This window comes from Pseudopipra pipra, chromosome 3 (assembly GCF_036250125.1).
Source record: "Pseudopipra pipra isolate bDixPip1 chromosome 3, bDixPip1.hap1, whole genome shotgun sequence".
Taxonomy (NCBI): domain Eukaryota; kingdom Metazoa; phylum Chordata; class Aves; order Passeriformes; family Pipridae; genus Pseudopipra; species Pseudopipra pipra.
In genome coordinates, this window is record NC_087551.1 from 86,628,055 (window position 1) to 86,647,123 (window position 19,069).

The following is a 19,069-nucleotide window of genomic DNA, read 5'->3' on the forward strand; positions in this document are numbered from 1 at the left end:
TTATTTGCTGGGAGTAATTATGTGCTATCCCATCGCTGTGATTATTAAGAGAAGACCCATTAACCCCTCATGCTGTGTTGCAGACAGAACTGCTGTTTGTTTGTATATGTAGGCACTGTTACTCTTCAGCTGACAAATTTGATTTGTGTCCCTTAATATCTTCAAAGTAATGCTCTTGCTAATGGTTGTCATGCTATCGATTTTCATAGAGGCATTTTACTCCATATGAATCCATTGCTTTTAAGCCAATTAATCATGCATCGCTAACTTAACTGCAATGGTGGTTTTAATGTGAATATTCAAGTAGTGCTTCACTTCAGGGTTTGTCAACAGCTACCATCTGAAGACAGTTTCAAAGCCTTAAGAAACTGCTTAATATAGTTATTGGATGCTTACCAGTTCATAAGACCCTGCCCCAGCTGCCTCATGTATTTTATGCAGAACAAAATCTTCTAATTAAGCAGATGAAAGAAAAGAATTAACATACCACCCGGGGAACTGAACATACATGATTATTAAGCATTATTAAAAAAAATTAAAAAGGCATGCCCAGCTCAAAAAAAGGATTAAAAATTAGCTAAGTGGGGGAGCATTATACTGCAACAGGGAAATGAAAGAGTTCAGACAGACCTATTGCCACAACTGACTCCACAGGGATGTGCTAAAAGGCATAAAATTTTTTGAAGCAGCTCTGTGTGCTTTTTAATTTCTTCAATCCATTTTCATTTCCCTTTTTGGGATATTGTCATGGAGGTTTTCTTAAAGAGGCACCCTGCACCTTCCCATAGGTGAAGTTACCCTTCCTGCCTGGTGGGCACCAAGATCCCACTTCTCACTGCTGCCATGCCTGTTAGAAACAAAGGCCTTGATTTTCAGTCCAGGTCCAACAGGGACACAGGGGAAAGATGCATTCCCCCGACCTTCCACAAAGAGTCTCAGCAGCTCTTGTCCTGCTCTGTGTCAAAGAACTTCCACTGCTTCAGCAGCAATGTTTGCTACTTCATCAATGGTAGTCATGTTGACTGCACCATCACACCAACCTACATCCTTCTCCCAGGCTGCATGCATAGGCTGTATGTCTGGGAAGCACAGGGATGATGGACAGAGCCAGAACACTGGTTGCATCCAACTGCCCCAACCATAGGCATAATTATAAAAGAGATACCTGGCAACTTCTTTGAAATGGGAACCCTGGGAAAGAGGTGTTTTTGTTCCAGTGTTAATGTGACAAACTTAATGACAGAAGTTACAGAGCTGGACAAATATGGTTGGTCCATCCCACCTCCCATCACCTCCAGCTTTTATTGCCTGCCCGCAGAAATAGTTACCTTCATCAGGGCTTTTTCCAGCTTCTCCCAAAGCAAATGTAAGTCTCTGACCACATCAAGAGAGTTTTTTGTTCTTTAATGGGCAACAATCACATTAGGGATATGCTCTTGCATACAATAACTCACACACAGAGAGGGAAGTAGCTGTCATCTCAATATCAGAAGCATAGTCAGAACCAGAGAATTAGTCCATACTAGACTGGGCTCTTACAGTCACAACTCTGAGAGTAGAGATCTTAAACAAACTTAAGCAAAAGAGGAGAGGACTTGGAATAATTTTTGAAGAAAAACTAATTAAACCTGTGAAGATGGAAGGAAGAGTAATGCAATGTATGTGTCAGATGAATCTAGCATCTTTCTTAGAAACTGTAATTGATATTTTTAAACTATTATTATTATGCAATACTAAGACCAAAATTTCATTTATCTAAACATCTGTAAAACATCTACTATACAGTCACCCAGGAAATAATTTTATTTTCAGCAGAACAAATGCAAGCCATGTAGCATAAGGATGCTTGAAGAGAGAATGTCAGCAGGATTGGCTGGAAGGGATGTACAGATCTGGAAGAGGATGATGAGCAAAGTTTTTCAAGAACTGGGTCTGGTTTAGTTTTAGCAATATTGATAGTGCAAAAAATGGACAAGTGGTAACTAAATTTGCCAAATACACTATCCTCAGTATGGAGGAAACTGTCTTTCACACAGAGAGAGGTGATCATGAGGACAGGAGGAATCCCAACAGAGTACCATAACACACAAGGGCATGCACTTCAGCAACAGTACTAAAAATGTGCACTGTAATCTGAGAGTTCCTCAGCTGGCAACAAACACGCAAAGCAATGTGTGGATATGTGTGTGGTGTGTGGGGGTGCACATGTGTACTTACATACATATATACACTTGGACATTACGCAAAGCACACGTGTATTCACAGATGTCTCCACAATTTGCAGCTACAACAAAGGCAAGTGAAATGTTGTGGTGACTTTAACAACTCCTTAGGCTCTCATATAGTTCTAGTCACTTACATACAAGAAAGCTGAATTTTAACTGGACTAGACACAGGAGAGAGCTTTTAGGATAAACAGAGTTACTCACTGTATTTACTAGAGAGGACTAGGACAACTTGGTTTGCTTCATTGAGCAAGACCCTCAGGAAAGACAAGGCTCTTCTATATCAGGTGAGTAAACTCTCAGAAGGGAACAGCTATTTCAGATAAAACATAATATTGGCCCAACAACAACAAAAGGCACCAACCAGCCAGGAAAAAAAATTAGTTTGGAAATCAGGAGGTGGTTTCTGACCACTGGAGCTAGCAAAAGGCACAAAGTGAGGCCAAGGCAGTCTCAGATTGGATTTGGGACCCAGTGTGCTGGGAGACTAGAAGACGTAAAAATCCTTTCTAGACTTTTACACATAGGAATGTACAGGCTCAGCAGCCCATCGCAGATGATTTAGTGGTTATAGCTTGTGATGTTTGGGTGAAGGGTCCTTCATTCTGTAATGACACCATGGCCAATCTTAAGTGACCCCAATTCCATTGAAAACATCTCATGCAGCTTTATTATCCATAAATCAGTTAGTAGATTAAAATATATTACAGAAAGAAATCTGTTGCCTAGGGCCTTTAATAAAGCTTGAAAATGTGCTCTTTTTAGTCCTGTTGATGCCTGTTTGAAAGATATAAATAAATAATCAGTACATTAATTATTTCTATCTATTTTATAGTCAAAATGTAAAATATCTCTGGCAAGTACCCTTGTTTATTAATTTGTGTGTGATGTCTAAAAGAGACTTAGATAATTAATAAAAAATATACTTTTTATTTAACAATTATATTGAAGAAAAGTCTTGAGGACTTCACAGCAAACATTGCACAAAAATTATGGAGATATAAAGGAAGCATAAATAGCACTCTGCTATAAGGGACAATAGTGTTTTCTTCAACATTAAGGGTAAGAAATAATTAGGACAACTTACCCAACACTTTATCTATGTGAATAATAGTGCAACATCCCTGTTGTACTTGAGGAAAATAAGCTTGTGGCTTTGAGACATAAATACTGTGCAGTTACCCAGAAACTGTAAACTCTTCCTTCAGATCACCCTTCTTGGACAGAAAGAGGTGTACAGGGGTAACTAAGAACTGTTCATCACCACTGACTGTGTCTAGCCCTCTAAAATATTTTTCTTCTGTAGTGAACATGAGTGACCTAATTCTGTTAGCAATTCTTATTTAATAGAATGTGTTATAAACCTAGAATTATGTCAGCAGTGTTGGTGAAGAAACTCCAGTTTTATATCCAAGAATGAGAACAGAATCATAACCACTATTTACAACAGAAAAGAAGTAAATTAGACCTATTTCCTTCATGACAGTTATCCATGAATGGATTTAAATGTCACTGGTTTACCTTCACTCAAAATTTTCTTGTTATTTTAGTAGATCTGTTTCAACCCAAAGAATTCTGGGTGGCAATCCATCTTTTTTATGGGGGACTAGACACAAAACACAGACAATACTCTTTTGCAGGTACAGGAGAAAATGGCACCTTTTAAATAGAGGGAATCTTTACGTCAATTGAAACCTAAACACATCCTTGCACAACTATTTAACTATTTCTTCTTAAATCACATTATTGTTGTTATTATTATTATTACTTATTCACAGAAAGTAAAATATTTTTTAAAAGAGGAAATTATTTTCACTTGAATGAATAATGACACTGATATATATCTTTATATGTATATTTATACATAGATGTGTGTGTGTGTATTCAGTATCTTCTCAGCATGAGTAGAGATGCTTGATTCAATGGAGTCAATTTTTCCTGAGAGGCAGCTTCTGGCAGCTAGTAACAATACTATGCTCTGAAGTGTTATTACAATTACAGCTCTGAAGACATGTCATGAGAACAAAAGTTAAGATTTTTGTATGTATTTATGAAATTCTACTTATCTCTGTGGGTAGTAACATATCTTCAGGTACAGAAGAAACTGTCTACAGTGCATTAATATTGATAGTATTATTTGTGTCTTAGAATTATGAATGCAGGATGTTAAAAAAATCTTAAGTACTAAGAAGGGATATGTTGCTTCAAAGATAATCCTTCAGGGACAAATCCCAAATGTCAGCTTTAAAAAGCTCCACATAGTGCATAAACATAACAGCAGGAGGGCTGCAGGGAGTGAGGTAAAAAAGTTGCATTGTAAGTACAACTTTGCAAACATGACTCTTATCTAAACTTTTGGTGATTTATTTGGCCTTTGCATTTTGCATCTCTCAAAGAGTGGAAAAAGTTGACATGAGTCTCAATTTTGCTTGGTTTGGTCTATGAAACTGGAGATGTGAGTGCACGTGAAATATAAGAAGAGACCCAAAAGTGTTTGTTTTCCATTCTTTGAGTTGTTTGTTTTTTTTTTTTTCTCTCTAAAGGACAATTCAGTGCTGTTTGAGCTAGAGAAAACTAAACCCCTATAGCCATAGGGACCTTCTCACATCTGAAAACATCGCTATTGATACTTATTTTTCTCTACAATCTGCTGTTTTACCGTTGATCAAGCTCTGCCACAGAGCATCAAGAGAAACACCACAGCTGGCTAAATTTGGATCACTTGCTGTTTTTCAGACGGAAAAAAAAAGTGGAGAAAAATGTGCTCCCAAATTACTGTTTCTTTTTCCATGTCCTGGTCAAATGCAAACAGCTGCAAACTGAGAGTCACAACATTATTGTGCACTATTATAGACTAAGAGGAGATGCTGAGATCAGCTCTGGTGTAGCCTCAAGGATGCTCACTTGGCAGCATATGGAGGGTGAAGGCACAAAGCTCTATGTCACCCCAGTACCCCTGGGAACACTCTCCATTGCTTTTAGACAGTGACTGGGACCAAAGAGCTGAAATGTCTAAGAAAGAAGTAAAAACCCCAAAAATTAAGTACTATCGATCTGGAGAGAGACTGACACAGATTGGAAAGCCGCAGAGGAAGAAAGGATTTCAGGGAAACTGCACAGAAAAAGAAGGAGCCACATAAAAGAACATGGTCTGAAAAACTTGGTTAAGGGAAAAATAAAGAAAAACTAAAAAGAAATAAGAAAAGGTGCAGAAATATTAGACTGGAAACAAATAAGCATATCTAGAAGTACGAATTACTACTATCTAGACAGGAAGAGTATCAGTACAGGAGAGAGAGAGAAACTGTTGCAACAATCCCCGGTTTTCTAAGAAGCTGCATTCAGAGAGGATCTGAATTTTACATAGCCTTGCAGGCCCAGGGCTATACAACCAAACACCAGTAAACTCGGACCTTTGCAGCTGTATTGCAAACTCTTTTAACAGAGCAAAACAAAAGGTTCATGTCTGTAAAGGTTTTGCCCTGAGAAAGTCACCCGGGAGGACCCCGGACTGGATCAGGAGGAGGACCCCGGACTGGACCAGGAGCAGGCAGGGAGAGCTACTGCTCAGCTCCCCCTGTCAGCAGCGAGAGCCCTTCCCGGCCGAGGCAGCACGCCGGGGAAGCGAGGAATGTCTGCTACCAAACCGGCAGACCAGCGTCCAGAAACAAGGGCAGTGCCGGCTGTGAGCTTGTCCAGCTCGCACAGCGGCGGCAGCAATGGAAGCCCAGAAGCACATCCCCAGCCACACATCCCTCAGCTAAGTAGCTTTATGGAACACCCAAAGCCGCCTGAGAGGGCATTACCCAATGCTGGCAGCGCTAACAAGGAAAATGACCGCCCCGATTAATCAATAACCAGGGAATGACAGAGACTACCCTTCCCCGGGGAGATGCCTTGGAGCAGAAGGAGGAGCAGTGGCCCTGCTGGGACACTGCCAGGCATCGCCCCGCAGCAGCCCCAGCAGCTCCCAGCCAGTGTCCCACAGCATGGGGAGTGTAGGGGGGGGAGTGCACCGCTCCTCAGGGTGCACATGGGGCCATGAGAGGCACCTGCTCTCAGCAGTGCCTTAGCGGGGTGCCGGCAGCAGCATCGGTGCACACACGGTGGGTGCACCCACTTCTCAGCAGGCGGGGCTGCACATGGGCACGGCACCCACACACAAAGCATGGGTGCTGCAGTGCACGCTGCTCTTAAATGTTGGGCTATAAAAGCATGCTTATAAATCTGCAGCCATTTATTTTGCAAGTGTCTAGGACTGTGGTTTATCTGATGTGTTGATGATTTTGGTCCTGAATATAGAGTTCACTGATAGCAGATTAAATACGCATTGCTAATAAATCAATAAATTGCTTTAATTTCAATATGCTTAAACTATATGAGCTGACCAGTTTCTCCTTGCAGTAGGGCTGCATGTGCCAGTGATCCTGTATGAAGCTAGGACTGCGTTCTCCATAGTGGCAGCAGTGACACTGGGAACACTATCTTCCACAAGCATCAATTTTAGCATCTTACCTACCTTTCAATGTTCTCCTGATGGTGATCACCATAATAGAGCTATGCACTATGCTCTTTGTGTCAAGCTCCAGACTAATTCTTTCGTAGCTCTGGTTTCAAAAAGACATTTTTTCCCTTTCCAGTTGCCTGGAATGGCTGTGCAGTATTGAATTATTCCAGATAAAAGTTTCAGGAGTGAGTAAATGAACTTGTGATTCTTAATGACAGCTGTGAGAGCTCATGCCTTTGCTACTGTCATTGTGTTGCTGGACCATGACTGAAGAAACAACCACAATTTGATCTGTTAGAGAAATGCAGTGAAATGCAGAATAACATTGACTATGTGCATATTGAAAAGCTACCTAAAATTGATGCAAGCCAACCCACACTCTCTGCTGATGGCTAGACAGTTAAAATTCAGATCCAAAACAGGGCATCTTTTAGATCATGAAATTAAAATTTTTATACCAGAAAGTATGAAAGAACACTGGCCTGTTCCTATTATGCAGCACTATAGACTGCTGATGCTGATACTGTCCTGGGTAAATGTCAGCATAAGCTCTGCATTGTAGATACATTTCAATGATGTTCTTGAGTATATTACTCAGGGATTTTAGGAAAAAAAACTACAAAAGAAGAATTTCAGGTCTCAAAATGTTCCATTTCTGGACAGGTTTCAAAAAAAAAAAAAAAAAAAAACAAATTCCAGTAGCTGGTGATAAAAATCTCCATTATAGACCTAACTAAAATAAATAGGGAAATCTGTATGGTCCAGATCAGCACGTTTGCCTGGGTGAACCATTACAATTGATCTATACAAGAAGAAAAACAATCAGAAGACTGCATGTTGCTGAACACCTTATGGATATTTCTACTGCATTAAAAAAAAAAAAAGAAAGAAAAAAGAAAGAAAGGGGAAGAGAAAAGAAGAAAAGCTTGCTTTGCTGACTACATTCCATCGGAGGAAAATTATGTATTTCTCAGGGCCACTATGAATTGACTGGAAAACAGCCTACATCCACCAAAAACGTGGTTTTATGTGGAGTTGAATAGTATGCCACATCTTCCATTCCGCTTCCCAATGCAACAGGGAATTTGCCCTAATTTGTTAAGTACAGACACAAAAGGTACCTCTATATCTCCTGTGAACTGGGAACTGCTCTATTTGAGCAGTGACCCCAGAATACCTCATAGCTCCCACCATGGATCGACTTGCTCCTTTGGGCCAGAGGTGCTCCCAGTGGCACTTCACAGTCCACCGCTCGCTGGCTGCAACGGCTGACATCCTATTCTATGGAAAGAGCACTTGGAAAATCAATAGTTCTTTGCTGATTAATAACTGATTTTTCCACTGACCAAATTGCGACATTGGCCCCACTACAGCAGGCGGCACAGGCCACACACATGGCTGCAGCTCTGCTCTTAGTGTGACAAAACTGAAAAATTCCTCCTTCCTTCCTTCCCTCCTTCCTTCCTCCCTCCCTCCCTCGCTGCTTTTCTCTCTCCCTTTCCCGCGCACCAGCCGCAGAGAGCTCAGGAATGACGCATCCCGGCGCACTTCCCGGGCCCGCCGGCGCCGCGCCGGCCGCCAGGTGGCGCTGCCGCCCGCCCTTGGCGCCGCGCCCCTGCGGCGGGGCCGGGGCAGCCCCGTGCCGGCCGTGCCAGCTGTGCCGGGGGCCCGCGGGCTGCAGTGGCGGGGGGTGTTTGTTGTGGAGCATTTGATCGGTGTTCCCATCTGTCTCATCTCGCTGCACGGGTGTGAAAAGTAATCCCAGTAACTCCATGAAGCAGCAGGACATGTCCCAGCCAGGCTTCCCGGGGAGGTCACGGACAGCAGATGGTGTGGCGGGTAACGCTGAACACCTCAGAGAGGCGATGTGGGCTCTGGACCCACTGCGCTGTCTGCAGAGTGAGGGCTGGTACTTCCCTCTCATCGCAAGAGCGCCGTCGGTCGGGCAAGGATGCTGGCTGGCTAAGTGCTCCGGCATCTGTGGCTCTGAGGAACACGGCGGGTGCTCCTGTGTTTAAAGGCTGGAGAGCTCCTTGGGCGGGTAAGCCAGAGGAGCTCCGGCGCTTTGCCTAAATCTCGGTGGCAGGATTTCATTAGAATCGCTGTGGGGAGAGCCTGCCCCTGCTAACACAGCCAGGCACATGGAGGCTGAAGGCTCCAGGCAGGACTGCTCCTCTCACGGCCTTCCCCTATCGGCTCTGCTCCAGGGCATTCATGTGATGGCCAGCCAGAGCAGATGGTTCACAGGGGCTATAGGCAAAGCTGTTAGATGATCTAATCAAATACTTATCTGATATGAGGCCTTAAATTTACTGAGGGTCTCCTCTCCCGAACCCTGTATGTGTGCCTTGCTAAAGTATGTTTCCTTGCAGGCTATCCAGCATGGATAACCAGAAATGGAGAGTTCACCACCCGCTTCTACTGTATCAACAGACTATTCTGCTTCACCATTTCAGACATACTTCATTTCCCATTTGATTTTGTTACATTCTATCCACCTGCCTGGGGTTCCTATCATACCTTTCCCCAGTAGTTTAAAAAGCTATTCAGCATCAAGATTTTTCTTCTCATGAAGATATTAATAACCAAAACCAAAGCAGCTCTCAGTCTTTCTCATAACCCCATCAGCAGAATGTTATTACCCTTACTTCTTACAGACAAACGGTGTTTGTGTGTGACATGCAGATGGAAACATACACTGGGATGTAAAATCAAAGGTCCTGATTCTCATTCACATGGAAGACCTTTAACTCTAGCAAATTACTTCACATTTAGATCCAATGTACAGCATCCCTAAAATGTTGGTGTTGGAAAGGGTCCAGACTGTAGATAAGAGTTGACTCTCAATTATTTTTATTGACTTAACACCAAAGCACTGCTCCTGCTGCTAGGGTTACTGCGCTTCTACTCCTTTGCATTGTTAGACTGGCACTCCCATACCCGGAGTCATCTGTGCACTCATCCTAGTATTTTATAGTGGAGTACAAAGATTTATTTCTATCTTATTTTATTTAGTGAGAGCAGAGGTGCAGTTCCTGAGGGGACTGCTGCTCCGTGTTAGAATGGAGGTGGGAGACCTGACTGACTTCTCTCCAACCCTACCTTGGCATAACTTCATTCATTCCTTCAGTGGATACACATGCCTGATTTATGTCAGCATTAATAAAATAAGAATCAGGTCTGCTGCTTGTGCCCTAAATTTCCATTACCCTGACCACCTGCTTAGACATTCCTGCTTCTGCATTCAGAAATTTCTTTTGTTCCCTTTCGATATGCCATTAGTAACAGCTAAATAGGGGGGCTGAAAGGCGATAAATACATCTGCATTTCTAAGCATGGCTGTTGCTTTCTTTCCTTAAAATTACTTACATGTGGCATCCACTTGCCTGAGTCATTAATTCCCCTTTTTACGGATACTGCCTCTGTTATTTTTATGCTTTGTCCTTGATGTTTGCTTACATTGTCCCTGTTTTCCATGTCAGAGAGCACAAGGTGCTGTACCCCATTAAGGATGACTAATACATGGACAGAGAGGAAAAAAAGAGGGAATAAACCAGAAAGAAATGCAGAGTACTTAACTGAAAAACCCTGCTGCTCACATGAAAGCAATCTGGGAAGGGAGACTATTAGAAAGCAAATGCACATGACTGAGGTGGAAATACAATTAAACCACCAGAGTAAAATAACAGAAAATGTAGTAGTAAGGTTAATAATAAACTCCAGTCATGAAAGCATGAAATGTAGAAGGGAAATTACACTGCCAGTCATCATGTCTTTATTAGGAAACTCATTAAAACTAGAGCAGTACCACTCCTTTCAATGGAAAATTTGGGTGGGCATGAGCAACATCCAACTGGTCAGCCATGTCCAGGAGAGTTCTGTCTGGGTGCAGAGAAGGGATGATCCTGCTGCAGATGCTAATGCAATATTTTCATTAATTAGTTTATGCACTTACTGTGCATGTGCATCACAAGCACAGCTTATTGCTCACTACTACTCCCTTGGCTTCCTTTTATCTCATTCTGCCTCACCTACCTTGCAATTTAAAGCCCCATATTTCAATTTCATGACAGGACAATCTGTAGCAAAATCTTTGCTCCTCTCTGCTTCAGTCATCCTGGCTCATCAGATTCTTGCTTCACAGCTCTGTTCATACTGCCTGTCCTTCTAGTTTCACGCTTTGCACTTCCAAATCCCCTCCTTTAATTTGTCTTACCCTTTTTCTCCCCCCACTTCTGCTTTTTCTTAGAAGCCAACCCAATGCACTTGGCTCCTTGTGCAGCTGGATCACTGTGTGTCAGGAGCTGGGGATGTTAATAGACTGGAGGAATCAGGAACCTTGTGGTGAAGAAGAAGGGGACTAGGAATGTGTGTAAGTGTGGTTGTCCACATAGTTTTTGTGCAGTATAAAAGGCAATAACAGTGAAATAAAAATTTCACAAAAGCATTTCGAGTTTGTTTTTTATTGAAAGCGAAAGCTCTGTCAATACAATTTGCTGAGACTCAGAGACCTTTAAATAATTAGAATAACTCCTCTGCATCTGATTTGAAAAGTGCAAGGTTTGCCAAAAAAGATGTTGTTGCCTTGTATTCCTCTGTGGGTATATTAGAAGCACACGCTCAAATGTGCATTCATATGGGGAGCTTGTAATCCTTAGCTGTAATTCCCCAACTAGAAAATCTCAAGATAAGGATACTGGTGCAAAATTTCACAATTATTTTTTTTTTCAAGCCAGAGAGGCTTGAAAAGACAGAGTTGGGGCTGGGTGCACCATTCCCAGAGATCTTCAAAGCCCTTTTAAAACTTTGTTCCATGCTGTGAAAAGTGCATCTGTTTTGACAAGGAGATTCTAGCATTCTATGAACTCTCTAGATGTAGAAACCTACTGCCTCCATGTTTATTTACTCTACCATTCTGTACTTTTAGTTGGCAAATACTGTCATGGACTTTTCCATGGCCACATACTTTGAGGTGCTCTAGCCTGACCTCATGCACAGCCACTGATATTTCGAGGTGTACCTGCTGCAGCATGGACTTGGTTACAGCCACAGCTGCTCTGAGGTGTATCTTCTCCAGTGTGGACTCATCCTCAGGCCACAGCCCCTTCAGAGGGACAGCTACTGCAGCACAGACGAAACCAAGGCCACAGATGCTTCAGAGTGTTGTGCTTCCACATGGACTCATCCCCAGGTCATAGTCCCTTCAACTCAAGCTCACAATGGAGTTCCAGCCTGTCCAGTACAGCAGCACAGAAACAGCAGTGATGCCTGGCCATCTGACAGCCTAGGCACATCACCATGGCTGTTATCAAAATGTTCCCAAGCACAGCAGAGTAAGATGATAAGCAGCACAGCAAGCAGCAAAAGCAAAAAGCAGCCACTAACGAGCACTAGGCTCTAATACACAGTCAGGCAAGCACGCCTCATGGCAAGCACAGAAGTGTGCCCATTAATAGCTAAATGGCAAGAACAGCTAAAAATTCAATCTAGCACATTCTAATCAAATCTGTCATTATTGTGAACACTTCGAGCCCTATGTTGGGCACCAGAAAAGGACTGTTGTGGTTTAACCCCAGCCAGCAACTAAGTTCCACATAGCTGCTCAGTCTGCCCCCCTCCCTTCCCCCACTCCCCCAGTGGGTGGGATAGACAATTGGAAGAGTAAAAGTGAGAAAACTCATAGGTTGAGATAAAGACGGTTTAACACGTAAAGCAAAAGATGCACAGGCAAGCAAAGCAAATCAAGGAATTCATTCACCACTTCCCTTGGGCGGGCAGGTGTTCAGACATCCCCGGGAAAGCGAACTCTGTTGCATGTGATGGTGACTCAGGAAGACAAATGGCATCACTCCAAAGGTCCTACTCCTTCCTTCTTCTTCCCACTGCTTTATATACCATATGTAGGGTATGAATGTCCCTTGGGTAGTTGGGGTCAGCTGTCCCAGCTGTGTCCCCTCCCAAATCCCTGTGTACCCCCAGCCTCTTCACTGGTGGGGTAGGGTGAGAAGCAGAAAGGGCCTTCACTCTGTGCAAACACTGCTTAGCAGTAATGAAAAGATCCCTATGTTATCAACACTGTTTCCAGCACAAATCCAAAACACAGCCCCATCCTGGCTACTGTGAAGAACATAAACTGTACCACAGCCCAAACTAGCACAAGATTTTTGAAGAGGGGTCCCATTTTTATAAATATATATATGTAAATATATATACATTAATGAAACACTGCATTCTACATGAAAATAGGTAACTTCAACACGTGGACAGTGGGGTTGAGTACATCCTCATCAAGTCTGAAGATGACACCAAATTGAGTGGTCCAGTTAACTCACTGCAGGGAAGGGATGCCATCCTGAGGGGCCTTGACAGGCTTGAGATGTGGGTCCATGCCACTGAATTTATGAAGTTCAACAAGGCCGAGTACAAGGTTCTGCACCTGAGTCAGACCAATCCCCAGTATCAGTACAGACTGGGGGATGAATTGGTTGAGAGGAGCCCTGCAGAGAAGGACCTGGGGATACTGGTGGATGAAAAATTCTATGTGAGCTGGCAATGGGCACTTGCAGCCTGGAATGCTCCAGCAGGTTGAGGAAGGTCATTCTTCCCTTCTACTGTGCCCTCGTGAGACCACACCTGGAGCACTGTGTCCAGCTCTGGGGTCCGCAATACAAGAAGATCTGTTAAAGAGGGTCCAGAGGAGGGCCACAAAGATGGTTAGAGAGTTGGAATTCCTCTCCCATAAAGAAAGGCTGAGAGAATTTGAATTGTTCAGTCTGGAGAAGAGAAGGCTCCAGAGAAACTGTATCACAGCCTTTCAAAACAAAAAGGGGGCTTATAAGAAAGACAGAGAGAGATTTTTTACCAAGGGCTGTAATGGCAATGGTTTTAAACTAAAAGAGGCTATATTTAGATTGGATATGCAGAAGAAACTTTATATGTAATGGCTGGTGGGACACTAGAACAGGTTACCTGGAGAAGTTGTGAAATGATTAATCATTGGAAGTGTTCAAGGCCAGGCTGGATGGGGCTTTGAGCAACCTGGTTCAGTGGAAGGTATCCCTTCCCAAGGCAGGGAGGTTGGACTATATGATCTTTGAAGATCCCTTCCAACTCAAACCATTCTATGAACACCAGATATGTAATACTTTCTTTCCAGTTGCCTCTCCGATCCCAAAGAGGGAAAGAAAATCTGAGTATAAGGATGTGGGAAGCCAGCTGGAGCTGTAACCTCCTCAGTGCTTGCAGCTCCATCCCTGTCCAAGCTGCTGAGGGAGCATGGCCCTGCACGCCCCGCTGGTACCCCATCCCCAGCATGGCAGGCCTGGTGGGGGGGCTGCCAAGGGTAAAGGACACAGGCAAAGCCAAGAGAAAAGTGAGAGAGAAATATTTATGAGAGTAGAACTGTCTAATGTTTCATGGTATCTTGTTTCCTGTATAGGGAATAGTTATGAAGGGGGGATGAGAGTGAGCGGCAGCTTCGATTCCAAGAGCTGCCTTTTGCTCCAGCTGTTTGTTGGACTTGCCACTTTCAGGATTTTGTCCTGCATGCTGTTTTATCTTTTGATTTTAGCTTACTGTGCCCTGAGGGAGCCTTGGAGAGCTGCATCCCTTTCCCCTGCCTGCCTTTATTGCTGCTCTTCTGTTTTCCTGCAAATTGTTTTCTCTGCTGTTGCAATGGGTTTTCACACTTTGAGTTTCTTTCTAAGGTTTTCAAGGCTGCAATGACCCCCAGTAAGAGATCTCTGGAAGCAAATGAGTTTGTATCAACCAAACCTGGACAATAGGAAGTCTAATTAACACTTGAAGTCGTCAACACCCTGCTAAAGGAGAGTGGTGGTAAAGCCAAGCTTTTAGGGCTCAGATCACCACAGGGCTTTGCTGTAGGGCTGACGTAACTGAGCCCCCTCACAGGGTACATGGATGCCATCCACTTCTGTTGACCATGGGGGTCCTGGTACCGGCAGTGGGCCCTGCAGCTAGTGGTGTGCTCCCCCCTCTCCTCTGCTATGCTCCTGGACGGCCCAGCCCCTTGAAATGCTGGTCACAGAGGAATGGGCAGGGATGTGAAGGGTCATGGTGCCTCCTTTTAGACACACTATGGACACGTGGGCTGTCTCCCAAGAGAAGCACTAGAAATATTGGTTCATAAACTGAGGGAAAAAAACTAAAATGCCTGGAGAAAGCAGACCCCATATTTTATTTAACACCCCTGTGATCAGTGAACGCCTCACTTTGAGAAAGAGTGAAATGCAGAGTTAGCACTTCCACATCCTGGGAGGGCTCCAAGCAATATCTCCTGCCATACCAGATAAGAGCACCAGGTGATATGAAAACCCTTTTTTTTCCCTCTCTGGCCCTGTGGTCCCTGCTCTCAGTGCTGCCCATCCACTGACATCACTTCAGTCAGTCTATAGAAATCACAATTTCTTTCTTCCCCTCGTTTCTGGCATCACTGGCATTTATCTCCACAGAGAGGACATGCTTCTGGAAGGTGACAAATGTGGGCTTAAGGCATCCCACCTGGGTTTGGACTGAAGGTAATTGCTGAGCTGTTCAGTCAAGAAGATGCCAGGGCAAAAGAAGTTTGTCGAATGCTGGAATTTGCACATGGGGACACATCACGTTCAGGTGTCTGCGGAATGGTGCTGCTGCTGAAAAGAAAGGTTTCTGGGTGGCACTGGGTCATAAAATTGAGGTTAAGAGAATCAGACCTTTCATAAGTGCTAGTCCTAATAGAGGATGGTAAAAGGGGAAGAATCAACTGTGCATTTCAACTGACCGTATAGTAGTATAGCCTCTACATTTATTTCTCCATCAGTTATGGTCAAGCTTTAGGAGAAACACTTGAAAACATGTAAATAAGAAGTGACAGAATGCAGACCTTAAATGTCTACCCCAGTAGCCTAAAAGAAGCTTTTAACAAAGGGGAAAATAATCCTCTGATAGAAAATAAACCCATGGGGAAAAAAGTAGGCAAAAGCTGTATATATGCTGGGATTCAGGGGACGAAGAGGAGCGTTTTCCTTTGGGATTGGAATGGGATCCAGAAACTGTACATGAAAAAAAAATATATATCCTCTAAACTCCTCCCAAAATTATGCAAGTATTTGCAGTCCCTGAACACCTCCGGCTTTCCTCTCCTGCAGTGGATGAGGTTCTCACTATATGGCCTTCTTCGCTATGAAATTTAAATTACTTAACTATAAATTGCTTTCCAAACAGTGGCACCTTGTATTTTAGTCAAAGTCACTGGTGATGTATCTAGGTTTCCTGGAAATGCATTCAGAAAGACTTCTATTGATTTAGACTTTCATGCAGATCTATTCTTCCCAGCAAAATTCTCTGGGGGCTGAAGTTTGTTTTTCAGACCACGCTCATGCCAAACAATCCTGCAGCACCAGTAAGACAGGGCACTTGACAAAAGCGGCTTGGGGAAGATAGAGACATGGAGAAAATAATGTAAGAAAATTCTATTATTCTGGATGTTTACTTTGATTTTCTTCCTCCTGGTTTCTCCCCCAGACCTTATTCTGGTGTGAGGCTGGGATGAGCGACTGAGCCTGACTATGGCACATGGTGGAGCTGTGAATTATTTTGGCCCCAGCATCACAGTGAACCTTGTGCAGGTGTAGAAGTGTATCTGCATTGACAGATTAGTGAATCCACGTAAGATCAACCCCTGTGCAAGCTGATGCAGGGAGACTGTCAGTTACTTTAGAGAGTCCTCAGTTGATAAAGGAAAGAATAGAGCTCTGAGGAGCTGCAGGGGACAGAAGTATTACAGAGGAGGGAGCTCTTTGCCAGCCTCTGCTGAAGCTGGAGAAGAAGTAAATGGATTTGTCCAGGACCCATTTGCTTCTTTTTTTGTAAGACTGGTAGGACTGCTCCTGCTTAGGTGCAGAGGCATTTAAAATTTGGGGTTAATAAAATTCTATTGTCTCTTTATGCTCTGCATTAAACAAGAGCACTGAACACAACTCTGTTTTGAGCAGATTTGATAATGACACCTCAGGAAAACAAGAACAAGGAATTGCAAAGGACGAAGCTTCTCCTTGGAAAGGTGTCCCTTAGGCAGGGCTGTGTGTCTGAATGCTCTGCAGCCAGGCATCACCTCTTGGGTCACCAACAGTGACAAAGCAAGAGGCAGCACAGATGGAACCAGCACTTCACTTGTGCCTGAAGAGCACACCTTTGGCCAGGGCTCACTGAAGGAGGCAAGAGGCAAGAAGCGGGCAAAGCCCTGGAAAGTTTGGAGTTTTGCTCTTTGATTTTTTGGGGTTTTTTTTTGTAACTGGGGAAGAGCTGGTTATCAGGGGAGGCAGGTAAAGTAGCTGTGTCTCCTGGGTTTCTGGGCTGTACCTTAGCCAGTGCTGTTCAGATTATTCAGAGGGTACCATGTACGTAATTTAGCATTGTGCAAACTTCTGCAAAAAAGATCCTGTCAGAAAACTAACATCACTCTTCCTATACTTACTTTACTTAATCTTTATTTTTTGAAATCCAAGAGACTAGACAACATTTCTTTGTGGAGTTTTTTCTTATTTAATATTTTACATGTTCCTTATATCACTTCAGTGCCTGCTTCTTTTTTGTTTGCTTTTTTTCTCCTAGTTGCAATGTTAAGAAATTACACAAGTTTTATTTCCAGGAAGCTATAAGCAGTTGAAGAAGAGGTTTTAATAATGAAAATGCCTGGTTTATTGCATTTCTGAATAGAGCAGCAATACCTGGAAGGTATAAAAAGCATGTAGCTCCCTATTGAGGAGAAAAGGTCTGTTTAACACAAAAAAGTCTATTTAGCATTTACTGTAAGAGCTTAAAAACTTCTCATGCTTCTTTTAGTTTTCTACCTCTCTGCTATAGTCACTTATAGTCTCTGAAATTAGATTATGAATTCTCTCTGACTGGAACTTCTTTATGTGCAACCATTGCTGTGAGACCTTCATCCTGGTCCATTCTCTGTGACTAATAGTTCCCTGCAAAGAAATAGTGTACAGATGAGGACAAATGCCTTTATTTACCCTGTAGTCATATGAACTACACAATAGGAATGTTACACAGAAATCATTGGACAAACAGTGGCTGATGCTCTGACCCTGTTAAAGTCAGTGTCAAAACTGCCACTAAGCTACAAAACAGCAAAAATTTCATTTAGAAAATCAAACAACTCTTAACATCTGACCTGACATGGTGAACAGATGAATATGCACCTGTATGAAGAGCCTGGATGAGCACACCCAGTATTTTAGGTGATGTTTCACATCTATACCAGAAAAACACTCCAGTATAAGAAAGAGGAGCTGTGCTAAAAAAATCTCCACAAACCTGTATTCAAAATATGTTGAAGAGTAAAGTTGACATCATTCACAAAAAAATGCAAGAACATGAGGAATCCGAAAAAATAAGGATGATCGTTGCTATGTGATGCATACAAGCACAGATATTAAATGGTTTTTGAAAGTAATTTTATCTTACTTTCTGCCTGGGCAAACTTTATTCATGTATGCTATAAATACGGGTAGAGGTGAAGGCAATGAATTATGAGGACTAGCAAACCCAGCTCTTAAAATAATATATATAATTTAATACTTAATCCTTGAAAGGATTATGAGAAAGAGAAGTTATTCAAACTTTACAAGAAAGAGTGATCTATAAAGGACCAATCTTCTCAAGGAATGATTTTGTGACTGTGACTCCATCTCTACCTCATAATCTAGCCAGCAATTGATATAGTATTGAAGTAAACTTATTGATCATAGAAAGCATGGGATGGAATTTGAAATCACTGAGGTGGGGTTTTCTGAAAAATCTACCCAAATATACATAGTATTTTAAAAGAAATATGAATGATGCACATTCCATGGAAGTTCTTTTTTTACATTATTAATGACCAAAAAAAGTTGATTTTGACTAGATAGATAATGGAATTAATTTCAAGAAGAGCTAAGGATAGATTATCTAGACAGACTAGCTCTATTCATATGACCTGGTTCTAAGAAAATTTCTCCAAGAATATTTCAGGATTTATCCTGAGCGACCTCTGAACTGTTAATGATCACTTCTGAAAATTGCAGGTGGACAGGGAATCCCAGAGGACTGCAAAAAGGAAAACAAAATCTATCTTTAGAGCAAAGCTAGAAAGAAATCTATGGGATACACAGTGATGGATTAGTTTAACTTCATTACCTGGAAATGCTCTCACTGAATGGTCACTTAATAACCAATAAAACAGAAAATATACAGTTTTGGTCAGAGCATATCACATGATATCATTCTAAAAAAAATCCATGGATAGAAACCTAGCAAGGACATGAGGGACTACAGATAGAATTTATAT

The 19,069-nt window shown here is 42.6% G+C and overlaps 1 long non-coding RNA gene across 1 annotated transcript; it reads right to left on the reverse strand.

The window, feature by feature from the left end:
* Positions 1-1,387: 1,387 nt before the first annotated feature.
* Positions 1,388-8,306, reverse strand: LOC135411953 (uncharacterized). The gene is made up of 3 exons (XR_010429399.1): positions 8,242-8,306; positions 7,854-8,013; positions 1,388-3,002 (listed from the first exon to the last, which is right to left on the reverse strand). It is a non-coding gene; the product is annotated as an uncharacterized LOC135411953 (long non-coding RNA).
* Between the last annotated feature and the right edge of the window lie 10,763 nt (positions 8,307-19,069).